The 17,128-nt window shown below is 38.5% G+C and overlaps 1 long non-coding RNA gene across 1 annotated transcript; it reads right to left on the reverse strand.

Moving 5' to 3' along the window:
• Positions 1-12,126: 12,126 nt before the first annotated feature.
• Positions 12,127-13,499, reverse strand: LOC121053055. The gene is made up of 3 exons (XR_005810592.1): positions 13,296-13,499; positions 12,402-12,455; positions 12,127-12,305 (listed from the first exon to the last, which is right to left on the reverse strand). It is a non-coding gene; the product is annotated as an uncharacterized LOC121053055 (long non-coding RNA).
• Positions 13,500-17,128: the final 3,629 nt, after the last annotated feature.

The raw sequence follows: 17,128 nt of genomic DNA on the forward strand, positions 1-17,128 counted from the left end.
GGTTCTCATTCAAGGGACTAATCGGCTTGGGTATGTAGATTGCTTTGATTAGTTTGTGCATATATAGACAGTTGGTTCCCTTAAAAAAAAAAAAGGGACAGTTGTTTTGGACTAATATAAAGTCAGCAAAACGGAGTGAGAAACCTATAAATAAATTTCAGTAGGTCATTTATAAAACAGGCATATATATATATATATACACACACAGTTCTTAATGATATAGTATATAGGAGTACTCCAGCAAGAGTGCAGACAACTGAGATTGCATTTACAAAAATTCATTTGTTTTGTAGTGTTTGAATTATTCTCCAGTGATTTTTGTTATTTTACTTCTTTGCTGAGTTACTCGTCCCTCTTTCCACAAATTGACGTGTTTGGAAGTCAACAACGACGTCATGACAACTCCTAGTGCCGGTCATTTCTGGGCTGCTCCAGCAAAACCAGTGGCTGCTTTATTGCCCCTTATACAAGGATGACGTACAGTGCCTGTACAGAAATGGACAATTTCCAATTTAATTGGTTTCCTTTCCACAAATTATTAGCTGGTCCCAAACCATAATACACGTGGTGGTCCGGATTGATGTTATTGACTTATACGATTTGTGTTTGTTTCTTATTGGTCTTGTAATTTAATTTTTCTTTTATTTTTTCACCCTTCTGCGTGGACTCCACGAAATTCGGGTGATGTTATTGACTTGGACCACCACATGGCAGTGCTACGTGGTAGTCTAGGACCACCTAATAATTCTTCACTTGGAGGGAATATTTTAAGGTTCTACACTACGTACTACCTTTAACGATCACTCTTTGTCCTCACTTTTAGAATTCTTGATATAAATCAAACTTTAGTATAATTGCAATGCATATTGATCTTATCAAGCAATGATAAATACAAGTTTTTGTGTAATAGCCAGTTTGATCTTATCGTTGGTCTATATCCATTGTTAATACACATGATGACATGCACAATCCTTTGTTTGGACTAAAAGAACTATAAAGCAAAGTAAATTAGAGACGATAGAGGAATGACAAATAGTTACCTCCACATTTTTCCTAAATATATATGTTTAAGTAAATCCAGAATATGTGTCTGGCCCAAACTCTAGGTTACTTGACCTAGTTGTAATAGGGTTTTGAATTAGAGATATTATCAGAGATATTCATAGATATCCGATTAATTGTACGATTATCTTTCCTTGTACAATTCTAATTATATGTCTTGTAATCCTTTATATAAAGAGGCCCCTATTATCAATGAAAGTACGATTCAATTCTCTCCCAATTCAGTTTTCCTTAAACACGTTATCAGCATGAAGCCCTAACCCTGAAACAAATAGCCAAATCCTAAATCCGATTACAAAACCTTGAAACCTTTTCTGCCTCTGCCACACAGCTTGAAGCCCTCGACCCCAGGAATCCAGAACCGGCGGCAGAACCACCAGAACTGGCCACCGGAATTTTCAAACCACCCGCAGTAAATACTCTACCGGTTCACCACGTTTCTGACCTCCGATTGCTAACAAAATTTGCCAGCAGCAGCGCTTCGATCCCAAAATTCAGGAACTTGAAGAAAAACCCTAAAAATCGGTTTAAAAGTCACTGAACCGGTCGACTGAACTTTCTACAGAAAAACCGATAGAGAGAAGAAAAGAAAAAAAAAAAGGGAGCCCAAGCACTGCCACGTCGCTCTTGCCACATCAGCGAACCGATGCCACTTCCGCAAACCGGTGCCACATTAGCTCCGGTTGCCGCCGGCCACTTTCCGCCGACATTTTCTGCCAAATTTTCCGGGGACCTATTTCGAAGTAATTTTTACTAAAAATTCATGTTTTTGAAGTTTTTATTCATTTTCTCGGGGATTTGCAAACTCCCTTCTTCTACCCCCCTTTCTTCATCATATGGGAGACCTAATTAAGCTGAATTATGGGGGTTCGTTCTCACTCCAAGCTTAGAGCTTGTAGAGTCCTCCAAACTTAGAGTTTGTTGAGAAGAAACGATCGGCCACAAACATTATTGTTTCGATCTAATCCAACCCCTCTTGGAATCGAATTTCTTGGAAGTGATTACGCTCAGAAATTTTATATGTTTTCGTGGTAGCTTTTTCTGCTCCGAAACTAACCCTTTTTCTTGTTCTCTTTCAGGATGAGTAATCTGAACAAATTGGACTTTGCTCCATTGGGAAAAACTGGCTCTAGATATCACAGGTGGGTTTGTGATGTCCGCCAGCATCTCAAGGCTAATGGAATCCTGGATACGATTCTAGAGCCTAGCCAGGACGTGCTAACTGTTGAGCAAGCTCAAGCTTTGGAAGCAAATAGAGCAGCCTTAGAGGCAAATAAGGCGAAAGCCATCATCCTAATGACTGGTCATATAGATGATTCACTCCAGTACGAGTGTATGAATGAAGAAGATCCCATAAGGCTGTGGGTCTTACTCGAAGAAAGATTTGGCAACGTCTGTGACTCCCTGCTTCCTGACCTAGAAGTGAGATGGCATAGCCTCCGCTTCTGTGATTTCAAGTCAGTTCTTGACTACAACTCAGAAGCACTTCGCATTAAATCTTTAATGGAATTCTGTGGCAAAGAGATCACAGATGCAATGTTGATTGAGAAGACTCTTTCTATCTTCCCCGTCTCTGCATTGATGGTTGCTAAGAATTATCGAATTGATGTTACTGTAGGATGGATCACAAGGTTTCATGAGCTCATTGGAGCTAAGAATGTCACCAAAAAGCATGACAACATCCTTGTGAAGAACTATAATTCGAGATCCGTGGAAACAGAGTATATTCCGGAATCCAATTATAGTCGCACCCCTAAGAGAGGGTGATAAGACCGAAACTCTAATCTTAGGGATACTTCTGGACATTCGGGTCCATATAATCACTCTACTTAGGAAGGTAACCGCCAAAATAGGCGAACACGGAACCGAAGAGGTCAACGTAGAAAGAGAGAGGGAGGCAACGCCTCTGGCCATGTTGGTGGTGCCACCAACACTAAGAGCCATATAAATGACGCTTTCAAAGTGCCTCAATCAATGGATTCTAAGCAAAGAGATGTATGTTCTCGATGTGGAGCATCCGGTCATTGGGCACACATTTGTAGAGCTCGTGAAGAAATTGTCACTGCCCTACAAAGCATATTGTGAAGCAAGAGAAGTTCACTATGTGGAACAAGAAGATCAAGAAGATGATCTAGAGTGAAGGGTTGAAGACTTCAAATCTGGTTGGGATCAATAGACGGCCAATTCTGTTTAAGTCTTTATTTTTCTAAGAGATGTAATAGGCAATTGCCATATACTTTGTAGTAAATGCAATTGGTTTAGCTTTTCTTCACATAGGCTCATCCAAAATGAGTATGATGTCTAAGAAAGTTTTGAGATAAGTGGTACTTAAGCGAGCTTTGCTCCACCGACATCTCTCTACTCACCTGGTCATATTTATTTTGGAGTTACCAAAAGAAGTTAAACGACTACCTTTGTTTTGCATTAGCTAGCATTTGGATTAGATTCTCCTAATGGTTAAAAGACAATGATGTACTCCGTTGGATTATGAATAAAATTTCGAGTTCTTTTCATTATGAATCCATTTTGATTCTGAGCATATTACTTTGTAACTACCATGGCTGAGCCATCAATATTAATTCAAGGACATGGAATAGCCCAAGTTCCACTTGTCAAATGACACCTTGATTACTATCACAGAAACTCTCTACCCTCCTAGGGCCAATCACACCTATGAATAGCCAACAGATTCCATGCGAAAACGCATGTAGAAGAACATAAATGAGTTCCTTTGCAATACCTCTAACGATTGTGAAAAAATGCGCATCTTAGAGAAGTTTATGTGTCTCTCTAGTGGACTCTATGTCACTATTTGAGCTATTAAATCTCATAAAGTTATGAGAGAAGATCTCTTCGATTTAAACACATATTGGCTTTGTCATGACAGGATAGGTCATCCTAGTCATGATATGATGATCCGTCTACTAAAGACTTCACATGGACATCCTTTCTCTTGAGCGCAACGAAGCATGAATCAAAAGTTGATTCTTGGACTAAGTGTGACCACCACCGCTACCTCTGGCGCCTCCACCGTCCACCACCATCCTAGAGCTGGAACAATCCCTATCCATGACGCCATGGATGGCATCCATCATGGTGATGGTACCCTAGGTGATTTTTGTTACTTTACTTCTTTGCTGAGTTACTGGTCCCTCTTTCCACAAATTGACATGTTTGGAAGTCAACAACGACGTCATGACAACTCCTAGTGACAGTCATTCTTGGCAGCTCCAGCAAAACCAGTGGCTGCTTTATTGCCCCTTCTACAAGGATGACGTACAGTGCCTATACAAAAATGGACCATTTCCAATTTAATTGGTTTCCTTTCCACAAATTATTAGCTGGTCCCAAACCATAATACACGTGGTAGTCCAGATTGATGTTATTGGCCTATACGATTTGTGTTTATTTCTTATTGGTCTTGTAATTTAATTTTTCTTTTATTTTTTCACCCCTCTGCGTGGTCTCCATGAAATTCGAGTGATGTTATTGACTTGGACCACCACATGGCAGTGCTACGTGGTAGTCTAGGACCACCTAATAATTCTTCACTTGGAGGGAATATTTTAAGGTTCTACACTACGACCTTTAATGATCACTCTTTGTCCTCACTTTTAGAATTCTTGATATAAATCAAACTTTAGTATAATTGCAATGCATATTGATCTTATCAAGCAATGATAAATACAAGTTTTTGTGTAATTGCCAGTTTGATCTTATCGTTGGTCTATATCGATTGCTAATACACATGCTGACATGCACAATCCTTTCTTGCTGACGAAAAGAACTATAAAGCAAAGTAAATTTGAGACGGCATAGGAATGACAATAGTTACCTCCACATTTTCCCTAAATAATATGAAAGAAAAGTATTTGAGAAAATATATAGCATTATGAGTGTTTTATTCTTCTCACTAGGAAGACCAATATATACAACTTCATTAATCCTCGTAAATTAACATAAGTAATCACTACTACAAAAAGTTAATCAGATAAAAGTGGGTTTCTGTTGTCTGATGACCAAGTCCACCGTTGTCTAAGTTAGTGTTGTGTGATTGAAAAATCATACAACGGTAATTCCACCGTTGTCTGATAGTAGTTGGCTCAACATAATAGCTATTTTTCCGTTGTGTGAATTCTGCGCAGCAGGTGCCTGCCACGGCAGGCCCAGGGATGCCTCGGCCATTCAAACAACAGAAGATAATTTTTGCTGTTTTCTGAGATTCATAACACACAACATCTATGATTCATTCTTTGTTGTTTTAGATCAATAACACACAACAACTATAGTTCTCTCTTTGTTGTCTGAGACACATAACACACAACAGCTATAACTCATTAATTGTTGTCTGAGATACATAACACACAATAGCTATAACTATTGTTTGTTGTCTGAGATTTACAACACTCAACAGATATAACTCATTCTTTGTTGTCTAAGATAAGTAACAGACAACCAAAGTGAGATTAACAGACAACCAAAGTGAAATTATCTCCCTTGTCGATCTATTATTGCATTCAGACAACAAAGATAATTTTATTTCAGTTGTGTGTTATCAATCTCACACAACAGAATTTTGTATCTTTTGTTGTTGGTTGTTAGTGCACACAACAGCTACATTTGGTTAGCAATGGTGTGTATATTGTGTAGTGGCCCGAGAGACGGGTCCCACAGCGCCGCGACCCCGAGCCAATGAGAAACCGACATGTCACTAACGACATCTCGATAACTCATCAACCCGAAATCACAAGGCCTTTTAGGTTCAGGTTGTTGGTTTACAAAACACTCTCTTGGACAAATGTCACAAAACATTCTAGCATCCGAACATCATATTTTTGCAAGCGGAATTTAAAGTGAGCTAAAAGATTTGGGCTTACGTTAGGAGCCTAATTTGGGAAATAACGAATCACGAAGTGAAAACAAGTATGAGAGACGCGCCCCAGGGTTACGGGTCTCTCGAAATTTTTGTAAACGAGTAGGAAATAAATAAATTAGTAAGAAAGTAAATAAGCTGGTTACTTCAAGATCCGATAAAGGACCAAAACCCTTTCTTGATAAAGTCAAAGAAGAATACGCCAAGCCAGGCATGTGCCTCCTCTATATGCTCCCCGACCACATCCTCGAAACCTGCACACTGTTGTAGGGGTGAGCTTTCGTCCTCGCATGCCCAGTAAGGGCCGACCCAACCATGCTAGGTTTGAAAATAATATACTTGAAAATATTTACTACATAATATTGTGCACGTTTCTCGAAAAATACTTTTAATAAGAGGCAACCACAAACATTTATTTTCTTTTATAAAGCATATGCATAAAGCATATGCAGTATGCTTCACACAATTTGGAGCTCCGAGATACTTACCTGCCGGCTAATATAAAACAAATCTGTGACCGACCTGGTTCGTCCTGAATTCGAGAACCGGCCAACTACTCTGTAGTACTTCTGACTACAAGTAGCGAAAGTGTCCATTTCCTGGCCCTGAGTCTCCTATGACTGGTTCACTGTCTATACTAATCTTGCCTCGACAAACATAGGAGCACAGCCCCCTCCAGAGGTTCACGGTTATCGACACCGTGGGATCCCTAGGAATCTACGCGTCTAGGTCCCATTCACTTTCAGGTCACAAGTATAAACATACAAGGGTACAGTATCTCAACATGCAAGTCTAGCCTCGGTTTTCGTAATTAGCAATTATCAGTTCTGAAAACACATGTATCACGAGGCATCGACTAATGGACAACCAAAAACGTTCTTGCAGGCAACATACTATCATAGTATAGCATTCTACATATACTGAAAAGCCTCTAACAAGGAAGGGACAGCTCACCCTACCTGGAATTGGAGTGCTCGTCTACATTCGGGTTTGTTCCCGACTTTCAATCATTTGTCCAAATCCAAGCGCAAACGCCCGAGTCCTTTAACAAAAACTAAATCCGATAAGTACTCAATTCATAACTCAGTTGCTTAATTTCTTTATGAGTTACCAATTTAACTTAATCGATTTTAATCGAAATTGACCCAGTAGCTCGTTTCTTCTCCACAGCTTCAAAAACGCAGATCCCACAATCCTCACAGGTTTCAAATTAAGGAATAGAGTTAGGGTTTTCAATCTATACCAAACCGGAAGCTCAAGCTAAAAGGGGAATCACGAAATTACCTAATCAAGAAGTCCTGACGATTTCCGGCGACCGTGAGCGACGGAGCTACGGTGGTCCACGCGCCTGTGGAGGCGCGTGAGGCGCGTGCGGTGGCTCTAATCGGAGCTAGAGGTCGTGGGTCTACGACTTCGACAGATCGTGAAGCCCTGATTCCATCCTTGGAGGCGGCGTAGCCCAATTTCGATCGGAGGAGACAAATCGATCTTAGCAGAAGTGAGGACTCCGACATAAGACGTGTACGGCGCTCTCCGGCATCAGCAGTCAACAAAGATTCAAGGTTTGGACGTCCGGCGAGTTCTGAGTCGAGGAGTGATGGCGGTGTGGCGAGTTGATAGCCGGAAATCAAGGAAAGCCAACGAGCAGTGGCATCGCTGCTTTGAGGAACCGGTGCTGAGGCTGGAGGCCATTCATGCGGACGATAAGCCTTGGGTTTGGGTGGTGCGTTGACTGGTGGAGGCGGTGTGATGAGATGGTGGCCGGAGCTGGAGTCTCCGGTGGTGGCAGAGAGAGGTTGGGGGTCGATGCATGGAGTCGATCTCTTATGGGTTTAGGTCGGATTGAGGTGGTGCTTCGATTGGTGGTAGCGGTGATGTGAGGCGGTGGCCGGATGATGTGGTTCCGGCGATGGCAGAGGGAGAGGACGAGAGAGTGAGGTCGGGGAAAGAGAAAGAGAAACGCGGCCGAGAGGGAGAGAGTGAGAGAGTTTAGATTTTAGGGTTTCTGATTTCCTATTTATGCTTGCATATGCGAAATGTCCATTTTGCCCTTGCGATGAATTACGGAATTCTCCTTGCTGATTCCTTTCGGGTTTTGGGCTCGTAACCTTTCTTTTACTCGTTTTTCGTCGGAAACCTCCTAATTTATTTCGCGACTTCGCCCTAGGCCCGAATGAAATAACATTGGTCCAAAGTTTAAATTTCGGCCTAATAGGTGGTCTTGACACCAAAACAATTTCCGAAATAAATTTCGTCACTTAAATCGCCTTGTGGAAATCTTATTGGCGAAAATTACCTTCTACAAATTAAATAAATTTTCGGGGGCCCACATATTGTAATCAAATTGGCAAATAGCCAATGACTGTTGTAGGAGAAGCCTTAATTTTGAACTTTTCTGCAATCATACAACACATTGTTTTGTATTCTGTTGTATGACTGAGTATTGGACAATAATTACCACACAAATAGTACTCTATTCCATATCATTCAATTACCCATTTTCAAACATCCATTCATTCAAGTAACTACATAATGTACCAAACAAGAAAGCATTCCTAGCTAGCTATACATGAATCAAAATCTGATATAATATCTTTTCGCTTCAACAAAACCTTCCTATGCCATTTTTTCAAGCATCTTGTGCACTATATTCTTATTTGCATCACCTCCAAGCTTGTGTGAAGCTTCACAAGTTTGCATATATTGCAGCAAAAGAGCATCATACAGTACCTACATGGCTTAGCTCTACTTCATGCTTGCTGCTGTGATTTCCACCTGACAAGTAAAAATATGTACACAATATGAGCATGATAAAAGTATGCTGATCAGTTATCCTAGTTTAGCTATCACTAGGTACCAAGCCCAGCGCGATGCTGCGGGTATTTCTGAATTTGGTAAAACAAAAGGCAATTAAGTTAAGTTTGATGTTCAAAGTTATGAGCTGATAAAATAAAAGGAAGAGAACACATCATCCTGGAATAAAAGATCATACAGAACCCATCATAACAATATCACTAGTACAAAAATTGAATCAGACGACGGCTAAAAACTGTCGTCTGATACAGAGCTGACTGTCGTATATCACGCTGCCGTCTGATAAAACATGATTTAGAGAACTGTCGTGTGAAGAACTCGGCATCCATGTCGACAGGCTATCGACAGCATTAACTGTTGTATGAATGTTACTCAGACAACGGGCAACTTAAGAATCTGTTGTGTGATTGCAATTCAGAAGTCGTTTTTGTTTATAACCGTTGTGTGACTGTTATTCAGACGACAGTTTTTATTTTGTATCCATTGTGAGTATTGTATACATACGACAGTTCTTTTGGCAAAAAGTGTGATGTGAAGACTAACAATTAAATGTATTTATGCAATGACACATGCATTGAGCTTTTACCATTGTACTATAACATCCTGGACAATTCTTTTCATTCATTCTTGTTGAATTCCAAGAAAATAAATTCAGTAAATTGATATGAAAATGAAGTATTTCCCAAATATTCACACAAATTACATTTGCCTTCTCCTCCAGCTTGTTGTAATCAATATACCCAGTAGAGGAGAAAAAGGAGAAAACATAAACTAAACTAAGAACCCCAGCTTGACTTGATTGAGAGTACATGAATTGTATCTTTCCCCTCTTGCACAATCTATATATGAAGCAGCTTTGTACCCAACATCCTGTGATTGAGTCTGCAATTTGATAATATCAATCAATTTTAGCACCAGCTCAATTACACATGATCTCACAAATTCAGTACTTTCTTTTTAGAACTAAAAGTAAGTAAAGAAGGAAGGATAATGTACTAGAAAATAATCATTGAGAACAAATTCTCAAGACCAAATTATTGAGAAACAAGGATAATATCATTTAGACAAAAGCACACTCAAAATTACCACAAGCTAAACAGAACAATTGAATAAGAAATACTCATACAGCCAACAGAAATTTATCTGCATAAAGAAGTTCTATAATCAAGGAAGGATGAAGGCATTTCAACATGTTGTTCTATTCCTAGTTAAAGCATATGTACTGGAGTTTTTCATAAGGAGCACATCTTGAGTGTGTGTATATGGGTAGCTAGGAGGTTCTATCACTATGTCACCAAAGCTATCAGACTACAGATTATATCTGTCGTCTGATTCAGAAAAATTCTGTTGTCTCCTGGCGTGATGTCTCTTAGGCCTTCAGACGACAGATATTACCCGTGGTTTATATTTTACTCAAACAACAGAGGCTGCCAATAATCTGTTGTCTGATTATGTCGAGGTATGATGAATTATGACTTTCTGTGGTTGAAGTAGTAACGAAACGACATTTATATGTTCTTATACAGAACCCTACACAACATATTTTCATAAAACTCTCTCGTATGTAATTAATTGAGACGACAGAAATCTGTGGTGTGAATACAACAATCTTGACTATTTTCTGTTGTCTGACTATGTTTCAGACCACAAAAATATGCAAGGTTCTAAAAAACGCTAGGCGCTAGTCGGGCGGTGGCCCGAAGCCTAGCGCCTAGAGGCCTAGGCGGGAGACTAGGCGGTTTTTTTATTTTTATTTCATTTTTTATTTTTTATGACATATAATTATATAAATAAAATTATAAAGGGCATTATTTTGGTAGAGACATTATAATCCCTATAATTATAGTCTAGATTTCTTATTTTTAAAGAAAACAAAAGGATTATTTTGACAAAATAAATAAAACAAAAGGATTTAATGTAAAAGAGAAAAAATAAAAATAAAAACACGTTGCATAATCATAGCCATAGGGCATACATGTCAACATGTGCCATAATCATTGCTTATGCAGTTATACACTCATACCACGGGTTTCTTATCCTCTTCCGCCTCTGATACGAATAGAGAGAGAAAGTAAGGCCATTTCAATTCAATGGTAGCCAAACCCAGAATCCTTCTCTTGTTTACCCTTTCAAATAATCTCGTCGTGCCTTTTCGTTTTCCTTTCAATTTAGATATGGTAATTTTCAATCTATAATGAATCCCTCTTTTGGTTTCATTTTCACTGCCGTCGTGCCGCTACCGTCGACATCGAGTAAGACTGGGTTTTCATTTTTGAGAGGTCTGGATTCTCAGAGGTCAGTTTAGAGAGGTTTCAGAGGTCTGAGAATGAGAAACCGTTTCGATCTTCTACGTTTTGTGTTTTGAAGATGATCAGGAAAAAAAAAAAAAAGTTCCAGCCCTCGACGCCCAGCTCCCAGGCGGCTCCGACTAGACCGCCTAGACTCCGCCTAAACCGCCTAGGCGGCCGCCGAGGAGCCCACCGCCCAAAGCTATCGCCTAGATAGAAATCCGAACGGTGACCTGACGACTACCGCTTAGGCGCCGCCTAGTCGGCCGCCTAAGCCGTTTTTTAGAACCTTGAAAATATGTCGATGTACAATACTAACAAACAATAGTTTGGAAATTTTTTGTGGTTCTGAGTTTGCTTCAACGACATTGGTTCGTAGGTTTTGTTGTGGTAATTAACTTTGAGCAATGAATTTTGAAGTTTTCTGTTGTCTGATTGTCATAAGGATTATAGGTGGTTTGTTTCTTATGTGGTCTTCAATTGCTTCAGACAACAGATATTTGATAAAATTCTGTTGTTTTATGTTAGGTGCAACATCAGTATCTTTGGTATTTATGTTGTTCGGGTTCTGTTATAACCACAGATTTCTGTTGTTTGATATTTGCTGCTTATGTTACTTATGTTGTCTTAGTTGTCTTATAACCACATATTTCTGTTGTCTGATGTTTCGTGCAACCACAGTTTCTTTGTTATTTATGTTGTCTTAGCTGTTCTATAACCATATCTTTCTGTTGTCTGATGTTTCGTGCAACATCAGTTTGTCCAGGTATTTATGTTGCTTGAGTTGTCTTAAAACCATACCTTTCTGTTGTGTGATGTTTAGTGCAACATTGCTTCTTTTAATACTTATGTTGTCTGAGTTGTCTTATAACCATAGCATATATTGTAAAACCTGTGCTAACAGATAGGCACGTACAATAACAACATCTAACTATAACAAGTCAAAAGTCATTTCATTTCAATCAACCAGTAACTACATCAACATTTCCATCAATTCATCCTAAAGTTGATAAGCTGTTAGGAGGTTAAAATAATGATCGATAAAGGCAAAAGTCGATCATCTTAGCTAGGCTAACAAACCCTCCATAATCTAGCTATGCATGCAATGTCAATATGCACAAAATCACAGTTGACCCTAACTATGCATATACCATAGACCCTCTTTGTGTGCACTACATTTGTGGAAACTTCAAAACATGCTTCGCCCGTTCAGCTCGAACTTCATCAATATCATGTCCTGTGTAAACAAGATTTGTTCTTCTATCCCACTGCAAAAAAACCATAGTATGATATATCCCACTGATGAAGATTACATTGAAATCATTAAATAAAGTGTATTATAGCATTGGAAGCTGCTCAAATACCTTAGTAGCAAACTCCAAATTCTTGTCTTCAACTATCTCCTTAGTAGGAATACCCTGAAAATAACACAAGGCACCATATCAGAAGCACTACTTACCATGTAAACCTTAAGATGGTAGGATACTTTATATCCCTCCATCAACTTACAGCAAGATTTTTGCAGTTATCTACTATTGGGGCAAAGGCTAAACAAATCTCTCATAATACTATTGCCTAATATCTACTACACAAAGCAGAGTGTGAGTCCTGGTGAAAGTTTGGACATATAATGTGTGTTTCTTTTGAAACCTGGGAGACCTTTCAATCAATGAGGTCAGACAAATGGCTTAGAAATGCAATAGGATATACCTTTTACCCAACAAGGTTTCCAAATTCTGAAAAAAGGTTGACACTTTGCTTCTTCTTTGAAATCAAATATATCCATAAACACTTTTTTTTTAGCCCAAAAACTTTCTTTTCAAACCACAAAAGGGCAGCAGCAATAACACAAAGGGACAACACGAAAATGTGCTTCCACCAAAAACCCCTTCTTGTTTAGAACCCTATTTTTATCTGGGTCTCTGCTAAACAAATGCTACCCAATTGTTCAAATCAAAAACAAAAGAAAACAAACAAAAACAAATGCTACCCAGATGAAATTAAGAGCAGTGCCGAGTCTTCTACAGTTCTACCTCAAGATTAACAACTCGAACCACACTAGATAAATGAAACTTGGGTCTCTGTACAAATGTTTGTTGGTCCTGAAACACACCAACAAACAAGAACATAGTTCCATTTGCAATCTCTAAATGATCTAGGTAAGATAAACGTTTATTTTAGACCTCACTGTACTCCAAAGTGGTAAAACAACTGAATCCACAACTATTTGATATATCTTTTCATGGAAACGAACATACCTTTAACATGAGAAGGATGTTCTTATCATGCTTTCCAAAGGAGCTTGCATACCTCCACTAGGTCTGAACCTTTTCGAACAAAAGACAGAGCAATCATGTCAATCTTGTTTGGAATCCCCCAATTGATAATATCTTCTTTGTCTTTTTCTGTTGAGGTTGGGAGATCCACAACGACCCCTGGAAGATTAACATTCTTTCTCTCACCAAGCATGGCAGAGTTGTCACATCGGCATCTCACGAGGCCTTTTTATTTGTCACAAGATAAAGCCAAAATGAAATGGTACCATCAGCACATAGTATCATGCTCCCTGATATAGTGAAAGAAACTCCATAGTTAACACATTAAAATTATTGTTCGCAATTGAATGACAAAATAGAACAAAGTAAATAATCCAATTCTACAGACCATACAATCAAATAGCTTGCATATTCAAAATTTGTATATACCAATCCCACGATAAATTATTTATCAAATGTCACGGTAGAGTGTTCTTAGCATTATCATTGCTACCATCCCGAAAGGGAAGAGGAAAATCATCACCGAATTGACAATTGAAAACCAGTGAATTTTGTTGCCAGTCATTAACAGATAAGCATCCCATCTAGAAGCCCACTTTACATCACTCTCCTAAAGAATACACATGAAAAGAAAAAAAAAGAGATTATTGACAGCACAAAAGGTAACGGATGTCCACTCACCACTTATTTCACAATGGACACTTAAAAGTAAATAAATATATAAAAGTATTGATGAAAAGGGAGTTCATGTTTGGTAATTTAAGTATTGTCCATTCAAACTACAAATGCAAGCTACAGAAGCTCCTGTACACCAATAAAAGATGCTAAAAGAACAACCAGTTTAATATGAGTTATGTATTGAATTAAGTACCCCAGCATAATGGCCTTTAAGCCCAACATGAAAAGCCAAGCTGATAAATGGTAGGTGATTCCTGATATGGCCTTTGAATGGGAACCACTAGAGGCAGATTATCAAGGATCCTATCAATGGAAAAGATTTTTGTTACGATATGCAAATTCAATCACAAATACTATATATAATGAAGTGTCTTGAAAAGTACATACATGTTCACTCGATACTGATCATCTATCTTCTCTTTAAACTGCTTTACAGTTTTGGCATCAGGTGTAAACTGACAAACAATATTGCACATCTGTGGCTCCTGCTTTTTAAACTACACAGATTCAAAGGAGAGCAAGCAGTAAGGGAGATAGTAATATAAGTAAGGACGCTGAGTCTCCGTAGATGTCAATTTGTTCACTTTCACTTTCAAATCATCTCCCTGCATTCGCAAAAGCCTTAAGTGAAGGGAGGTTAATACAAAACATCAAGCATTATCACAGTATTGTGAGATCCTTTCTCCCGAGTCAAAGTCCTTTTGGTCTTACAGTCCAAGCCAAGTAAAACAACCAAAAATACGCAATCTAAGTTGAAAGAAGTGAATCAAATTTTTATAAGCAGCACTAAACGACAAGCTTCTCATCGTAGTAATCTAAGACATATTTGGATCTATACTAGCTATATAGACACAGAAGTGGGTTAGATAGTTTGAGATTAGCAACTACACTGAGGATCAGAAACTATATAGACCCAGAGGCGCAGAGCACAGTTCGACAACAATTTCAAAGCAATTACTATCAGGTTTACAGTTCTATATCATCATATATCAAATTATAATGATATACTCTAATGACCAGATAAAACTTTTTCGACTTTTTCATTGGCAGAAGCAGAGAGGAACTTCATATAGCAGCTGGAATACCCCACAAAGATTCCCCAGAAAAGCATAGACACTTACTCTATATGATTGTCCAAACGAAACAACTCAAACCCAGATTTATAATGAAATCAATTGGAATCATACCTTCAAATGGCCTGCTGCGAATCGAACTTCAATACCTTCAAATTGACTGTTGTGAATAGAAATCACTACCAGATTTCAAGCCAAATCACTACCAGAAGCCTATAACTTATCTTCACTGCTTTACTGGACCAAACTTCAATAAAGGAACAAAATTTCAGTGAAAGAAGTACGAGCTTTTAGATGACGACGCCAAATTCCAAATTAGAATACGCAAAACATTTACAAATTCATCTATTGAATACCCATCTCTTCGTGAGTGGAGAAAACACCAAGCAACTGAGACCTTGCAAATAGATATAGAAATAGAGGAAAAAATGAAAGAATGAGAGAGAGATTGAATACCCATCTCTTCGTGAGTGGAGAAGTCGCAGTGGCCCGTGGGCTTGCCCTTGAACTTTCCTCTTCCTATTTTGGATTAAAGAGATAACAGCCTCAGCCTAAATCGATTGTGCTGCTACCCAATGCAATCGCCTAGCTAGGCAAAGTGAGATGAACACTTAATCAAGAAAACCCTAAATACCCAATCCAACAAAAACCTTAAATCTATTAACACTTAACCAAGGGGATTACCAGTGATAGATGCGAACTCAGACTGAGACCAAGATACGGATTGAGATTGAGACCGAAATCGTTTGGCTGGAATGGGGTTTTCTATTTTGCGAGGTGAGATGGCTGAGATGATTCTGGGTTTTCAGTTTCCATGTCAGATTCAAAGAAATTGATGTTGGATTAGGTTTTCAGTTCGAAGATTTCTATTGGGTACGAGAACGAAAGCGAGAGCAAGAGAGGAGATGGGTTTGAGAGTGAGAGCGAGCTAAGAGAAGGTTTTTAGGTTTCTTTCAGTTTGATAAATTTGTCGGGCCAAAATTTTTTTAAGTGTTAGACGGATATATCTTTCCGTTGTGCCAAAAAACCAAACCGAAAGGAGGGGAAAAAAAAACCAAAGTCAGTTCAATGCACAACAGAAATCTGTTGTCTGAAACATAACCCTTTCCAAACAGTTCCTTTCAAGAAAAAAAAAATCCAAACAACCAAAACTAAATCAATCTCAATGTAATGCACAACAGAAATCTGTTGTCTGAAATAGAACCTTTTTCAGAAAACTGATTTACCATGATATACACTATATTCAGACAACAGAATTTTTACATTCTGTCGTTAAAATTATTTAGACAACAGAAATCAATCATTCTGTCGTCTGAGCTCTGTCGTCTGATGGGTTTATTGACGTAGTGAAAGTAGAGCTTTGTGAATTAGATTTCTTGTCTTTGATCAATAAAGAGAAGAAGAGTATTACTGGAGGAAAGAAGATGATGAACCTCGACTTGCTCTGGCTTTTCTGGGTTCATACTTGATATTAGTTAATATTTTAATTAATTATTATAAAAGAATAATAAAATTTCTCAAAGACTTAACTCTGTTAGGTGTGGTGACGTGGAAGGACAGATGTCAATAAACTAGTGGGAGACAGGGAGAGAGACAGAGAATTAGGGACAGAGGATTTGAAGCCAGAAACTACCCATTTTCTTACCAAAAAAACACCCACACACATAGAGAGTATGGGCACTTGCTAGTTTATACTATTATAAGAAAGAAGTTTTTTTTTAAGGAAAGATGTCAAACTTGTACTTCAGCAAGCAGTACAAAAATTAGTTAAATTACTCACCCCTCTGGGGACGTCAAAAAGGGTTATCTTACAGAGTACTAAAACCTATTGTACCAACGCTCGAGGTTTAAGTGTTACGCATTCTTCTTTCCTCTATTGTGAATTTGTGATGCAGAAAAATATAATAAATAATAATATGAGAGTAGGGATGCCTTCTAACTGAAACCCTATTATTTAAAAAAAAAAAAAAAAAAAAAAAAAAAAAAAAAAAAAGAGATGGGCCCTGTAGCTGTGGGAAAACAAAATCTGACCCGACCCGAAACAGTGAAAACATTGGAAGCCGA

The sequence above is a fragment of the Rosa chinensis genome, chromosome 5 (assembly GCF_002994745.2).
Source record: "Rosa chinensis cultivar Old Blush chromosome 5, RchiOBHm-V2, whole genome shotgun sequence".
In the NCBI taxonomy this organism is placed as follows: domain Eukaryota; kingdom Viridiplantae; phylum Streptophyta; class Magnoliopsida; order Rosales; family Rosaceae; genus Rosa; species Rosa chinensis.